The 14,270-nt window shown below is 38.4% G+C and overlaps 1 long non-coding RNA gene across 1 annotated transcript in view; it reads right to left on the reverse strand.

Annotated features, from left to right (window-relative positions):
- LOC146439429 (uncharacterized) overlaps positions 1-14,270 on the reverse strand; it is a 106,411-nt gene that overhangs the window by 20,097 nt on the left and 72,044 nt on the right. The window contains exons 2-3 of the long non-coding RNA XR_014851251.1: positions 6,435-6,536; positions 5,238-5,294 (exon numbers count right to left, since the gene is read on the reverse strand). This is a non-coding gene — a long non-coding RNA (uncharacterized LOC146439429). The remainder of the gene's footprint in view (positions 1-5,237; positions 5,295-6,434; positions 6,537-14,270) is intronic.

Raw genomic sequence — 14,270 nt, forward strand, 5'->3', positions numbered from 1 at the left:
GTTCTAGGTAATAGTTAGGAGTCCAATGTGGTGAGAAAATGTTGACCTAAAAATGAAATGTGAAACTTAAAATACAGGCCTAACTAAAGCATAGGTGTTACAGTCGTGCACTGGGGCTCAGATGTTATGTTCATTTGAGGGGACACATTTTTTCTTTTTTTTTTTTTTTTTAGCTTAGTCTGCTTTTGATTTATTAGTTTTGTAACTAAAGATGGATAAAAAATTCCAATAAGAATTCATCTGAGTTTTCCTTCTTCACGTGAAAACCACATGCTTAAACTACCCTAATTTGTAGCTTCATGATACTCAATATTCAAGGAGAATTCAGGTGTCTAGGCTGCACTCTGAATGTCCTTGCAAGTATTAGAAATTCAGTGCAACTGTTTACTCCACAAAGTATTCCAGGCATTCCTTACCTTGTTTTGCACAAGATTTTCCATAAGTTACCCAGAAGAGAGAAGTGTTGCTACAAGCAGCAGACAGAAAAATCCCAATAACAGATAGACATGAGGCCACCTTCCCTCTAAGACATCTGTGGTGTACTTGAGGTTTGGTGAGAAGTGGTGTGAGGAGAGAGAGCAGGGGGCTTCTGTCCAAGCTGGCACAGGCAATTTCATGATAGTTTAGATATCCTTACAATATGCTTCAGTCCAACCCTGGTGCATGGGATGTCACAGAAAGGACCAAGGAGGTGTCAGACCCTGTCTCTGCAGCAGCACAGACGAGAGAGCAAGGCAAACCATCCCAGCAGGTACCCACCAGTCACACAGCCCCTCACAGGCATCTGCACCACATTAATGGTGTCCTTACACCATTAATGCAAAAATAAGGAGCATTAAATAACATTAAAAGTTAACGGGTATTAACTTCTTATTTTCCAATTAGATGCTTTTTGCAATGCACAATTGCTTTTAACAACATTATCATCCTTAGGCATTTCGGATTCTGTGTACAATTACAAGTCAAATTTAAAAGCTGGATTTGTACTAGTACTTTGGTTTGCTTAGGTTCTTGTGAAATTTTCCCCAGAAGAAATTAGCTCAGTATGGGAATTATGTGAGAAATACCTACAAATCCTAATTACTTGGCCAAGGGAGCAAGTTCTTAATATACTCATCAGTTTTATTTTAAGAACTCATACTATGTTTTTGTTTTATTTTCTCAGTTCCTCAGAGAGACAAGCACAGGGTCTGAGACACCTGAAGGAGCAGACCTGCACTCAGCTCAGCAGGTTTTCACATCCCAGGCATTCTCTTGTGCCCAACCACTCTATATCATGAAGCCTGTTCTTTGCTACCTGTCTTGTATCTGAGGAGAACAAATATACTTAAGATAGAAAACACGAGCAGGAGGAACAAATCAGAGTGGATCACATATTGTAATGAAATGTACAGCTTTTCTTCTTCTCCAGTATTTACTAGAGAATAAATATCAGGTTTCTCACTGACTAAACCAACTGCAGCAGGCTTTGTAGAAAAATGAAGTTTTAAAAAGCCTTTTAAATCCAGATTTCTCATGATCCCTCCTGGCAAAGAATTAATCAGTTCAACATGCAAGGGAGTGTTTTGGTCACCATTGAGTTGATGTCTGAATTGCATGCAGACAAAACAGTCTGTTTGTTTTTCTTTCAAAGAAAAAACTTTGTTGTTTCCTGAAGGACTACAATTCATAATTCTTCCTGAAAGGAAAAAATAATATCTATATTTATATTTTTGTTTTGAGGGTGTATTTTTTTTTACTTGAGTGGTAAGCTGCTAACATTGTACTCAATAAATTATGATCTTTCTAAAACCTGCCCTCAAAAACATAGTAGCTTAAGCCAAGTATCAATGTTGTCAATAATTGTGTTTTACAATTTCATGGTTGTCATGTAAGAATTCAGATAAGTAAAGCAAGAATGACTAATTGCAATAGCAAAATGTTACGGACATTTACAAATAATCAGTCATTGTAATGAATTACACCCTTGTATTACAGCTAATTATTAATGCTTGCTTAACTTTGGGGGCAAGGAGGTGGCAGCAATTTGATTACTGATTAGAATTTTCTAGTTACAGCTGACAGCCAAATATTTTTCTTCCATTCCCAAATAACAGCTATTAGGCTAGAATGTGTCTGGGCAGATCTCCTGTTCCTTTGCAGAGTTCCGCAGCAGGAGCCCAGCACAGGGTAAAAGCCAGGGCTCAGGCTGGGACACTGTTTTGTCTCACCACGCAACTGTATGTTTTTCTGAGTGCATTTCTCTTTTTCTCTTCTCTTCTACCACTTGCAGGCACTCACTCTTATGCTATGAGGTGGTTTCTCCTGGGAATGAAACTCAGCGAGAAAGAGCGAATGTCTTTTAGCCAGTGGCAGTCAAGAACATTCACAACAAGGCTGTGCAAAAGCAGTTTTTGGCCACTGCCCCTAACATAGAGAGTACAACACCACTGCCAAGGGCTGCTGTACAACCATGGACCAAAGACAGATATGTGTGCTCCACAGGGAGAACTCTTGATGGGTTAAGGAGAATTTTAGAGAGGCAGGTCTTCAATACAACCTTTACTTTTGCATCAAAAGTGATGTCAAGAGAGATTGCAAATCTCTCACCTCATACGTTGGTTAAGAGGTTAGCTTCCAAATAAACTTCCAGGTAAATGCAGCATGGCACTACTCATTCCATTTCAATTTTTAACAAATACCTTGCTGTACTATCATAACCCTCAGTTATTTTTAATTCTTAACATCCTGTCCAAACAAATCCAGTGTCATTTTGTTCATATGTGTTCACCACATTGCTTTGCCACATCAGCTTGTCATCCTCACATTTCTTTCTTGCTGTCAGATTAAAGCTTCATTATCTTTTGATAGACCACTATTTCCCCTCTGCCACACACAATGTTACTCTTTATTTAAAGTAACCCTGGCTCGAAGATGTTTAGAGGAATCGTCTTTGCTACTTCCACTAATGCACTAGTGAAGTTCATACAGTCCTTTTAGTCCTCAGAGGTACTAATTTTTATAAGGCTTTTTGTCTTCTAAGTGTGTGGAAACCCTTTTTCCATTTTATTAGATAGCTGAACAAGACATGAAACATAACCTTGTAACTGTTTGTGAGCTTATTCTTTGGCACCCTGTGTCGCTCTGGACCTTCGCTAGGGCAGCTGAAAGACCTTAAACACAACCACTGTATACACCATTATATAGCTACACAGCTAATCCTCAGCTATACCACTGAGGATTCCAACAAATCAATGCACATTCAATTCAACGAAATCAGGACCTTGTTCTGACTTCTTGTGTACATTTTTTGCTCCTCCATTTAAAAAAATAATAATTAAAATTACTGTCCACAGAGGATTCCACATAGTTTGTGGAATTCAGTATAAACCTAAATAATGGTCTAACCTGATGCAGGGAGCAGCAAACTCCCATGGCAGAGGGTCAGGTCCATGGGATGCTCTTTGGCCACTGCACTGGGTCAGTAGCTCTGGCAGAGAAGTCGAGCCAGCAGCCAAGGGAGAATTCTTTCATCTCTACAAGAAATGTTGGAGCTTGTACATCTGAGTGCTCAGTGACCACTCCCCTGTCCGCTTCAGAGAAAACTGAGGCATGAACAGGAATTATTTGTATTTTGGAATGCAATTTAATTACAGCTAGAACCAATGCCAGTTGTGTAGATTTCTGAGTTATTAAATTCCTTCAGTAGATAAGCAGACTCCCTTGCTTAGCTCTTTGACACTCTTTTGGTGATTTTAATGTCTCTGTTAAATTACAGCACCTTTTTAATGTCTCTGTTACATTACAGCACCTTTTTCCATCTTAGAGATGTTTGGATGGGAGTTTAAGAAAAACTTATTGGGTTGAAAAAAAAAAAAAAGGTTAATTTAATGGTGGTATTATCAATCAAATGATTAGCTGCCATCTCCAGCTTTACCTTGAGTACCAGAGTCCTAGAAACTAAAATTGTTATAACAATAAAAAAAAATCCCAAGGACAATCTGAGTGCTACGGAAATGTGGCAAACTTTGAACAGAGCCAGAAGGAAAGGAAGATAAAAAGTGTGAATTAATCTTAGCCAGAGAGAAACTTAGAAACTCTAAAAATACTGCCTGCTGTCTCTTCCCATCTACCTTCAGCAGTAGGCAGCTACCAGCGAGTGAGTGTGTGTCTGTGAGTACGTGTAAAGATAGCTGATATCCCAAGGCATCTGAAATAGCTGCCACCAAGCACAAAAGTAGTCCAAAGGATCCAGTAGGGACCCTGGCAATAACAGATAACAGTGATGCAGGCTGCAATTCTCCTGTATTTTCATACGTTCCCAACTATTTTTCCCAAGAAGATGATTGTCATCCCCCAACTATTAACTCTTCAGGCTATGCAGTTATATACACCCAAAACTGACTACAGCAGCTGGAATTCATCTTCACTCTTCAGCAAGTACTTCTAGACTAAAAAGTAGCTTTTAACAGGCTGATACTGAAATCTGTGTGGCATTTGAAAGTGCATAAGTATTAATGGGTGTGTGGGGCTGAAATGGAACCAGGTGGGCTTCCCAAGGAACTTCCTACAAAAGCCTGCTTAAAAACAGGCAACCAGCTTCTCACTAAAAGTCATATTCTGCTGAGCAATATATTGGAGTGAAATTAAACTCTTAGGACATGCCATCTGTAATGCTTACAAAACCAAGAAAGCATTACGAAAACATGCAGAGAATGAACAAACACATCATCTAATTTGCCTCAACTGGCTCTCCATCTGCAGCTGGGCAGCAGGAGGGTACCACACCCACCTTCTCACCCTGATCCACCTCACTCGCTGCCAGACACCCTGTGCAAAAGCCTGGGCACTCAGAGCTTGGGTGGATTGCAGAGTTTCAGTAGGATATCAGTCGATGCTCAAGAGGAGAAGACCTACCAGGCAAAAGGCTAGGAGTTTTTGCAGCACTTTGGGCCAAAGGAGAGCCATCGATTAGGGCTTGACTCCAACCTAATGGGAGAGTGAGCCTGCTTTAAGAAGGTCCCTGTCAAAAGGATGGAGGTTTTCTCCCAGTTCTGAGTTTTGCCCACAGTTTATGCTTCAGCCTGGTCATCTGGGGAGCATCAGATTATAGCTGGCAGTGAGTCTCCTCATCTGACAGGAAGGTGTGAAAGAGGATTTCAAAAGGAACATGCAGTGGAATTTCTGTTCTTTATGACTTTTTCCTATTAAAAGTCAAGGGGTTTTGTAAGTATTTAGTGAATTGATTTTTTTCTTACCTTCCTACCCCTCCACATTTTAATCTGCTCAGTGGAAATGCTGAGGGAGCCGATGGCCTGTGGGCAAAGTGGGTAAAATCAGAAACACATTCAACATAAGAGTCTATGAGAAATCTTAAGGATTATTTTTTTCCCTGGGAGAAAATACTTCTTTAAAGTCATCCCTAGTTTTAAATGGAAAGGGGGGCTTGGTTATGTCAGGTTGGCCCAGAAATTTTACTTTCATCAAAGCTTATAGTGAGCTAAGCCGTTTAATGTTTCTCTTCTCCCTGATCTTTTCCCTAAAGGGGGACCAGATTGCTACTGCATTTTAACTCTGCCAAGTAGATTTCATACAATTTTCACCAAATTTCTTTCTCCGTTCTACAAGTTTAGTTACTTCTGCACCACAGGGTTTTTTTATAAGAAAAAAATGCAAAATCTCACAAAGGACATTTTTGTGCCATCGTCACCATCAAACTGGGCCATTTATGACCAAAATCTCAAAACCTCAAGTAGAGGATAAAAATAAATATATTTAGCTTCTGTTAAATAATTACAGTAAAATAACAAATACACACATCATTTTAAATTATCTCCATACCATATAACAATGAAAAAGGATTTCCTTATCTAGTTAGGTGTTAAAAATTTAAGGATGTGTTGTTCTTTGAAAATATGATAAGCCAAAGAACTCATGGTTTCAAAGTTCAAGATAACCATTGGCTAACATTATTAGCAATGTGAAACAGAAAAATTTGGCAGGAATTAATACAGGTTTTATTGTCACCAATGTTTGATTTTTTTTTCTAAAAGATTATCAATCACCATTTTAATATAAAAATTGTGTCAACCTCTTTTCCGTGAAGCACAATATATCAAAAACCTCCATTACAACCCAGATAGTGATGGTGGCTGCTATGAGGGATGGCATATGGGTTATGAATTCTGCAGTGTTCATGTCTCCATTAATACTGTCCAGTTACACATCAAGCCTCTCTTCAACCTCAGCCTCCCCTTCCTAGCACAACAGCAGAACTCCTTTTATCATATATGGGCAAGTTCCTAAATCCCTACTGCTCTCTGCTGGACTGCAGCTCCACTGGTTGTGTCCTGAAGAAAATTATGTTATTCAGGCAGAGGGTAGTAGGATGTGGCCCTCAGAATCTTTAGGGTCAGGAAATATTCAGGAAAAGTCTCTTCCTCTTAGGTTCTCACCTTGATGTTCCTCAGCAGGTTTGTTCTGCTGCCTCTCACTCAACGTGAAAAGGGAGAGAAGAGCTGTTCATGTGATGGTTTGGATGAATGCACTTAAAAAAACTGAACAGGGAAAGGAAAATACATGAGAAAAAAAGGCATTATATTGAGGATTGTATAAAAGTAGCTGGTGGTACAACCTAAAGCCTCTGTATGGTTGAGATATCATTTAGAAAATTACATCTTTACTCCACAGACAAGAAATGTCAGACGTTGGTCTTATCTAAATACCTTACTTTGGGTATTTGTGATTTTTCCTCATCCTTCTGAGTTTCTCTGAGGAAAAGAAAGTGATGTAGCAACTGATAATTAGCATAAACAACCTCTAGACTCTGGTGAATTTTCCTGTATAAACAGCAGGAGGTCTCTCACAGAAAGAGGCCTTCTTTTCCTGGATGTCTAAAGGCAAATATGCATGTAAGATTTATTTGTATTACAGTAACACGAAGAGGCTCCAGCTGAGATAACAACATTTCTTTTTTCCAGGTGCTCTTTACACAGAAAAATAGAAGTTCTTGTGTCTGAAAGTTTAAAATCTATCTACAGGAGACAAAGTAGATATTATTGCCCCTTTTCTTGTACAGACAGCATGAAGATACTAAGAAATAAAATAATTTCTCCAGAAATCACAAGAGGAGTCCAGAATCCAAATGTCCCATACTTATTCCTTGGGTAGAGTGACCTAATTTTTCTTGCCTCCTGACTGTTGGGTTTGATCTGAGGCAGTGACAAATGGTGTGCAGAGCAGGCACAGAGCCAGGAGCAAACCAATATCGCTTATGGGCACTCCAGGCCACCACACAACCCTCCCACTGCAGTGTCTTCTGCTCAAGGGGAGTCGGGGCTATTTGCTGTAGAAAACAGTGCAAGGGGCCCCTTGAAATTACCCATGTCTGCAAACAGGAAGTCTTCTTCCTTGCTCCCAAATCAGAGATTTCCTTCTGTCCCAAAACATAAAGTTTTAGGTCTTGTGGGATCCTTTTATTACCAGTATTAGCTTAACTTTGGATGATCTCATCATTCATGTAAAATTCAATTCCTACATGAGAAATATATACAAATGGAGGGGTCAAAGAAGCTCATAGGAATTAACCCTCTTTGATCTCCTTTGGGAAAGTGAAAGCTTTTTTGTTCATATCCTAGTTTTCAGACCAATAACTTTCTGTATTTATTGAGTCTCCCGAGAATTTTCTCCCCGCTTTGAGAAACTTAGCCAAACTTCTTTCCTATTCCCTATAGATATCCTGGCTTCTCTTTCAGTCACCTGTACTACAATACATTTTTGTTAAACTACTATTGATTGCCACAAAAGTCCTCAACATTTATTAAAGTACTATTAAAATTTTATCTTTTAGAGTGTTTGTTTATTGGAAGGCGATAGTACACTTGAGTCCCTTCATGCCCTCAGCAGACAGCAAAGTTGAATTACCTGACTCTACCCAGAAGAGCTGAAAGGCATCAGCAAGAGTAAACATTTCCACAAAAGGTCTCAGCCATGCACACAAAAATTGGTTTACCAACACCTTGCCTTCTTTCCCCTCTTCTTAAATAGAAGTATTACCTTTGCTAGTATCCAGATTTATGATATTAAAACATTTTGATAATTTTCTTGAAGAAATATACAGTTGGACTCGCGAATTCCAGCAAATGTTCTGCCAAAATCCTGGGAAAGCATTTATCCCTAGCTGACTACAGGATCCTCTTGCAGTTTTATTTCTGCCTCTAGGAGCCATTGCCAGATGTATTCCTGCTATCAGTCTTGTCTTTATCTTCATATGCAGCCTTGTTTCATCTACTGAAAAGAAGTTGCAGGATTTATTTGAGTTTTGAGTAATACCTGCCTATTCTGAACCTCTATCATCTTCACCTTCTCTTTCACTATTCTTTTTTAAAATATGCAGCTGAAGACCTTCATGCCTTTCTTTTTTGAGTGTTCTTTCTGAGTTATGAGTCAGCTTGACTTAGCAATTCTCACCTCAGCACTACAATTTTTCACTTATAACACGCAGCTTTCTTCCCCCACCACAAAATTTTTCTGTTTCTTAGAGACTCTCTGTCTGACTGCCTAGGCTCAATATCCTTATGGTAGTTATTTATCTGTTTTCATCCAGTGCTTCTTTTCAAAAATCTTTCCATGTCACTTCTGATACAAACTCCAAATGATGCAAGCGGCTTTGTGAGCCTCCTCTACACTCAGGCTCCTCTATTCTCCAGTCCAGTCTCATGAAAATTATCTGCCACATTTTATCAAAGTTAAGCTTTTCAATTTATTAGTCTTAGCTGTCCTATTTGTGTCTCAGATGGGATTAGTTCATGTTCCACAGTTATTTTCTGTAATGTCATTTCTTCTACAACTTCACTCACTGCTAACCTAAATCAAGTCTAATAAAATATTGCCTCTTGTTGCTTCAGTGATTTTTTTAGTGAATAGCTGTTGGTTATTACACCTTTGAACATCTAAACCACAATTAGTAGCATTTTTTTCTCCTGTCTATTAATTTACTCATTAAGGCCACCCAAAATTACATTTTCCATGCTCAGATAACTCTTTGAGGTCTACAAAGAGTTGGTAGTACCTTCCTAGTAGAACTTTTCTTGCAAGGCATTTCAAAATTTACAGTGACCCAAACAGTTTCTTTTTTAGCCATGCTTATTTCATTTTTCCAAGAAACACACAGTGAGATATCTATATGATATCAGACAAGTTACCTGTTGCAAAGTGGTCGACTAGGGATTTTGTTCAAACATTATTTGCTGGTTTGTGGATTTTTTTCTTTGCTGACAGGTGTACAGTGACATATTTGATTTTCTCCTTAGCCAGATTAAAACCAGATTAAAAGATTTCTGCTCATGCCTTCAAAAATATTCATTTGGGTGGAAGCCAAGAAAAGAAAGTATGATCTGCACAGATGAATCAGTCTTAATAATTTATTAGTCTATGAAAAGTTGGTTTATAGCTGAAACCTTTTCATATTTTTAACATTTGCTGCTAAGGCTCCATATAAAATAACTAAAAACTATACGTAAGGTTGCCAAATTAATTATTGTAGAATGTAAATTGAATTTATACCAGTGATAATCCAATAGAAGTTCACATTTTGGAAATAATTTTTTTCAAATAGAATTTAAACACTTTATTTTTCAGATACTATTTTACAGTAAGATTTGCTACATAAATTTTGTGTTCCAATAGAATTTTTTTTCAGGGGAAAGCCATAGAACATTTACATTTGCATTTATGTTAAAAATGTGGCTGTCACTGATCAGGGAGGGAATGCATAAATCTTTAGTTTAATTACCAAAGTAAAACAAAGGAACCCTTATTTCAATTGTAAGTGTGCTACTTTGAAAGCTGCAGCTGACTGATATCTTAGTACTCTCCTCGATCGGAAGCTGAACATTTTTACAATAACACACAATTGAGCTTACCTTCCTTGAAACTCATAAGCAGTTCAAGTGTATAATCTAGGTCTCAGTATAATAGTTGTGCTGTTTATTTTGACCTCCGGAGAGTTCTGTTCAATTCCATCTCTGGGGTGCCTTTCTTAAAACCCATGAAAAGAAAATAAAATCTGACTTTCTGTGTTCCAAAGGCACTTACGTTACATCCTGTGCCTTTATAATTAACTTTTTTTTATAAAGATACTTTTTTTCCTAAGGCCTGTTTTCTCTCACTGTTTAAGAGAGTGGCACCCAGCTGGGCAGTTGCACTGAATGGTCATAGGGTCTTTCAGCTTTCCCATTAGACCTGCCTATTTGAGTGTTTTATAATGTGGCCATTTTTATTCACATCAGGCTAAATCTTGGCAAGTGTGTCCCCAGCTTAGGAGTAAATTGTTTGTATGGAACTGAATTGATCTAGTTGTTGCTCAGTGAGAACGATGCCAAAAAACACAGTTCCTAAGGTCAATTTCCACCTCGCAGGGAAGCCAGAGGGTAGCTAGGTGTTAAGTAAACCTTGGTTTGGGATATCTATGCCCACAATCCTTCCCATTTCTGTCCTGTCCTCCCAATCTGTTCTGTCTTTCCACTTGCTGCAGGAGCCTAATTGAAAGCCTTTTTTTTTTCTCTTATCAGACTGCTTGAAGGACACCCATGTTATTCTAAACAAAAATATTGCCATTTTACCAGGAATGAGATGGACTCCAAGGATTATCTACAAGGTTCACCCTGAAGTTAGATTCAAGACTAGATTGACAAGCAGTGCAGATGAAGGTGTGCAACATCCAGGCACAGATAGTCCTGGACAGGCCATGGAGCTCATCCCCAGGAAAGCTTGCCTCTGCCACCAGGCCACTACTTGGGCATCAGGCAAGGGAGCATCCCAGGCTCAAAAACCCCCAGAAATCTCCTGTAACAGGCTGCAAAACACCAGTCCTCAGTGTAATATTACTTTGCTGCTCTCAGGTAGTCTAGATTATGTTTTTAAGATTAATTCATTTTAATTTCAACAATTCTTTAAAATTATTATTTGACGCCAGCTAGTTAATCTTGTTCACAGACACGACAGTCTAAATCCTAGAAATGTGCACACAATTTTTTTGTTAAATTTAGTTGTAAATGACCAAAGAATTTAAGCTCTTGCAGTTTGCTATGGAAAGTGTTCTGCAGAAGGGTAGACCTCAATATCAGAATGTGTTTTCTGGAGGCTTTAATCTTCCTCTACTTCATTCACCCCATCCCAGCCAATAACTATTTCGAAGCTGCCATCAGACATGGCCCCCCTTTGCCTGACTTATTTGCATGCTAGACACAAAAAAGATGAGATCTGCTGGGATGCAGACACACACCCAGCATCTGCTGCCAAGGCAACAGGAACAGGATGTTTCAGATAAAGAAGGGATGACGTTTCAGTCCTGCTAACACCCACTGCTTCCCTTAGAAGAGGCCAACTTTGCCAGTAGATCTAGAAGTCATCTAGGATAAACACTTTGCACTTGGCTTGCCTTGAGTTTGTCTGACTGAGTTGAGTACAAAGCATGACTTCCAACAATGCTATTTAGAAACTGGAATCTGGGCACTTCCTTCCACAGGTATACATATCATGAAGACAGTTCCCATGCCTTCTTCCTCCCCTATGGTCTGAGAACACATAATCTGATCCTTACAGGATGTGTCTTCTGCATAACACTGGCATGGATCTTTAGCCACTTGTGATTGTCTTCATTTAGGTTTTTGCATTTAGGCAGGTGTCATGTTAAAAGGCAATAGTCTAAACAGCAGGTGGCTACTCACAACCTGTGAACAAAAGCATTTGCATGCAAAATTGGAAAAGGTCAAAAAAATCTGTAGCTGTGGATAAACACATGAAAAAAAACCTGAGAAAGTTCAGTTAAATTATTTTCTTATCCGTCTTTTAAAGTTCACTGAATTAAATAGGCTGAATAATTTAATTCCACAGCAAACTACTCTGCTGTGTGATGTTGGGCATGGAAAACTTCTGCCTTTACCTTCCTGCAGGACTACACGTCCCAGCAGAGTAGTAGCTGGGAATGTTCTTGGGAACACCACAGCACAGGAAAGAATCTGTTAATTGTCTTTTGGAAGCCTTTTTATGAACACAGGAAGGGAGTGCCGTGTCCATTTAGAGAGAAATGTGTGTGCTTGCAGCACAGCACTTTCTATGAGAAGTCATTGGAGTCTGGCACTGCAGAAAGCCTTATGCAGCCAGCTCACATGGTATCACACACTGGCGTTTTTCAACCTCTCAGATGTCATCCCAGTCCATCCGAAAACAAGTAGAAAATCCTCTCTGTGCACCTCCCTAAATGTATATTAAGTATTGTTGAGGCATGTCTGCTGAAAGACCTGAAAGCTCTCTGAGCTGAAGCTGCTGCACAGTGCAAGGGCAGAAGTTGCACACAGGCCACTGCCTGAGACAGCAGACCTGCCTTAAGTTGTGTTAGGGAGGTTTAGATTGGATATTATGAACATTTCTTCACAGAAAGGGTTGTTAAACCCTGGAACAGCCTGCCCAGGGAAGTAGCTGACTCATCATCCCTGGAGGCATTTAAAAGACATGTAGATGTGAGCCTTAGGGACATGGTTTAGTGGTAGACTTGGCAGTGCTGGGTTCGTGGTTAGACTTGATGATCTTAAAGGCTTTTTCCAACCTAAATGATTCTATGATTCTAAGGTACTCTCCTCATAGCCCTCTGCCATCTCCAGTGTGCCTAAAGAAGATGAAAATTTTTATGTTATGACCATAGAAACTGCAACAGTTGAATACACACCTGGTGTATTAGGGGACAGGCTGCACATTGTCCCTGCAGGTGATCAAATCTCTAATGCTGAACCAGATTTAGATTGTCTCACATTCCTTAAAACCAGTGATATAAACCATTATAACATTCAACATTAATATTGCTTGCATATTTAGAGATATCAGGCAAGCGTACTTACCATGATTATTGTGATCATGAACATCATGATGATGATTGATGATTAGGCAAACTTCTAGTTTGATTCACACAATTAGATTATTTTTTTAATTTTCCTTAATTTTTATTTAACTGGTTAAGTAACAGTAGTTAATGCACCACATAGGAAGAATGTTATTATCTGTTTTAGTAAACCACCATGGAACATATGAAAAATTTTAGTGAGACAATGCTGTAGGAAATATTTTTAAAAGCAAAGTAAGTTTGAAAAATTGTTTCAAAAATGTAAGTTATATTTTTTTGCGATAAAAAGTTTTTAGTGATCCTCTGTCCCTGAAGAGTGTATAAAAAAATACAAATATATATTTTTACCTAACTGTAGTCACTGTAAGGTGATTTTTAGAAAGTCTGGGTTTTCAAATGACACAATAGTTCTAGGCAATTTTTAAGATACTGTGAAACAGAAATTTCTGGTGCTACATGCTTACCCTGTTACATTTTAAATCTACAGAAGTATCCAAACAGTCTGCCTAAATGTATTAAATTTTGAAAGATAATTGGCTTTACTGGAAATACAATTATGTATCTGCATATTCAGGTATTTTATGTCCACTGACAGTTATTTTCAGCCACAGTGTTTCCATTTTACTTAAGCGCTGATGTGGAAGTTTCATTTAGGATAGAAAATAATAAAGGTTAGTGTTAACATTCGTGGCTTTAATGCAAAGGAAATCCTCCTGAAATACATCTCACCGTACCTTGAATCTTCAGGATTTATGTATCCCCATGTCCATGTTTATATCATCTAAACAGCAAGTGGCTATTCCACTCCACCCTTTCAAAAGCTTTCCAAAAGCTCTTAACAAGTGAGAGGGTTTTTCCAATATCTTTCCTTTCTTCTTGTATCCAACAAAAGCATTTTAATATTACAGCAGACAAAGCTTCTCTGTGAACTGGCCTCACTTCCGCAAAACATTAAGCACATGATTAACTTTCAATGCATTTTTTAAATTTGAGCTCGAAATATATCCCCATATGACAGATATAGCTGATATATCACACATGTGAAAGTAAACGCATGCCGAAGTGCTTTACCAAATATGAATGGCTGTCCTGTGTGCTGAAAGATAAGTATGTGCTTAACTAGTTAGACATTTCTTAATATCAGTAGAGTTTTGTTCCCTGTATTTTTTTTATTTCTAAACGAATCCCACTAATAAACCGTAAAGAGATTTTAAAAAGGAGAGTTCTGATGGTTTTATGAGGGTTTCCATTCGTTAAGTGCTTAGGATCATGTTTTTAGAAGTTCACATTGGTGCTTATTTTGGGGTTTTTTACACTGCTTAAATGAATTACTTTTAGGAAGTACAGTACTTTATGTTGTATTATCTTTGATTTAACTGAGTTAAATTACATT

This window comes from Lichenostomus cassidix, chromosome 3 (genome assembly GCF_008360975.1).
Source record: "Lichenostomus cassidix isolate B80296 chromosome 3, HeHo_3.0, whole genome shotgun sequence".
NCBI lineage: Eukaryota > Metazoa > Chordata > Aves > Passeriformes > Meliphagidae > Lichenostomus > Lichenostomus cassidix.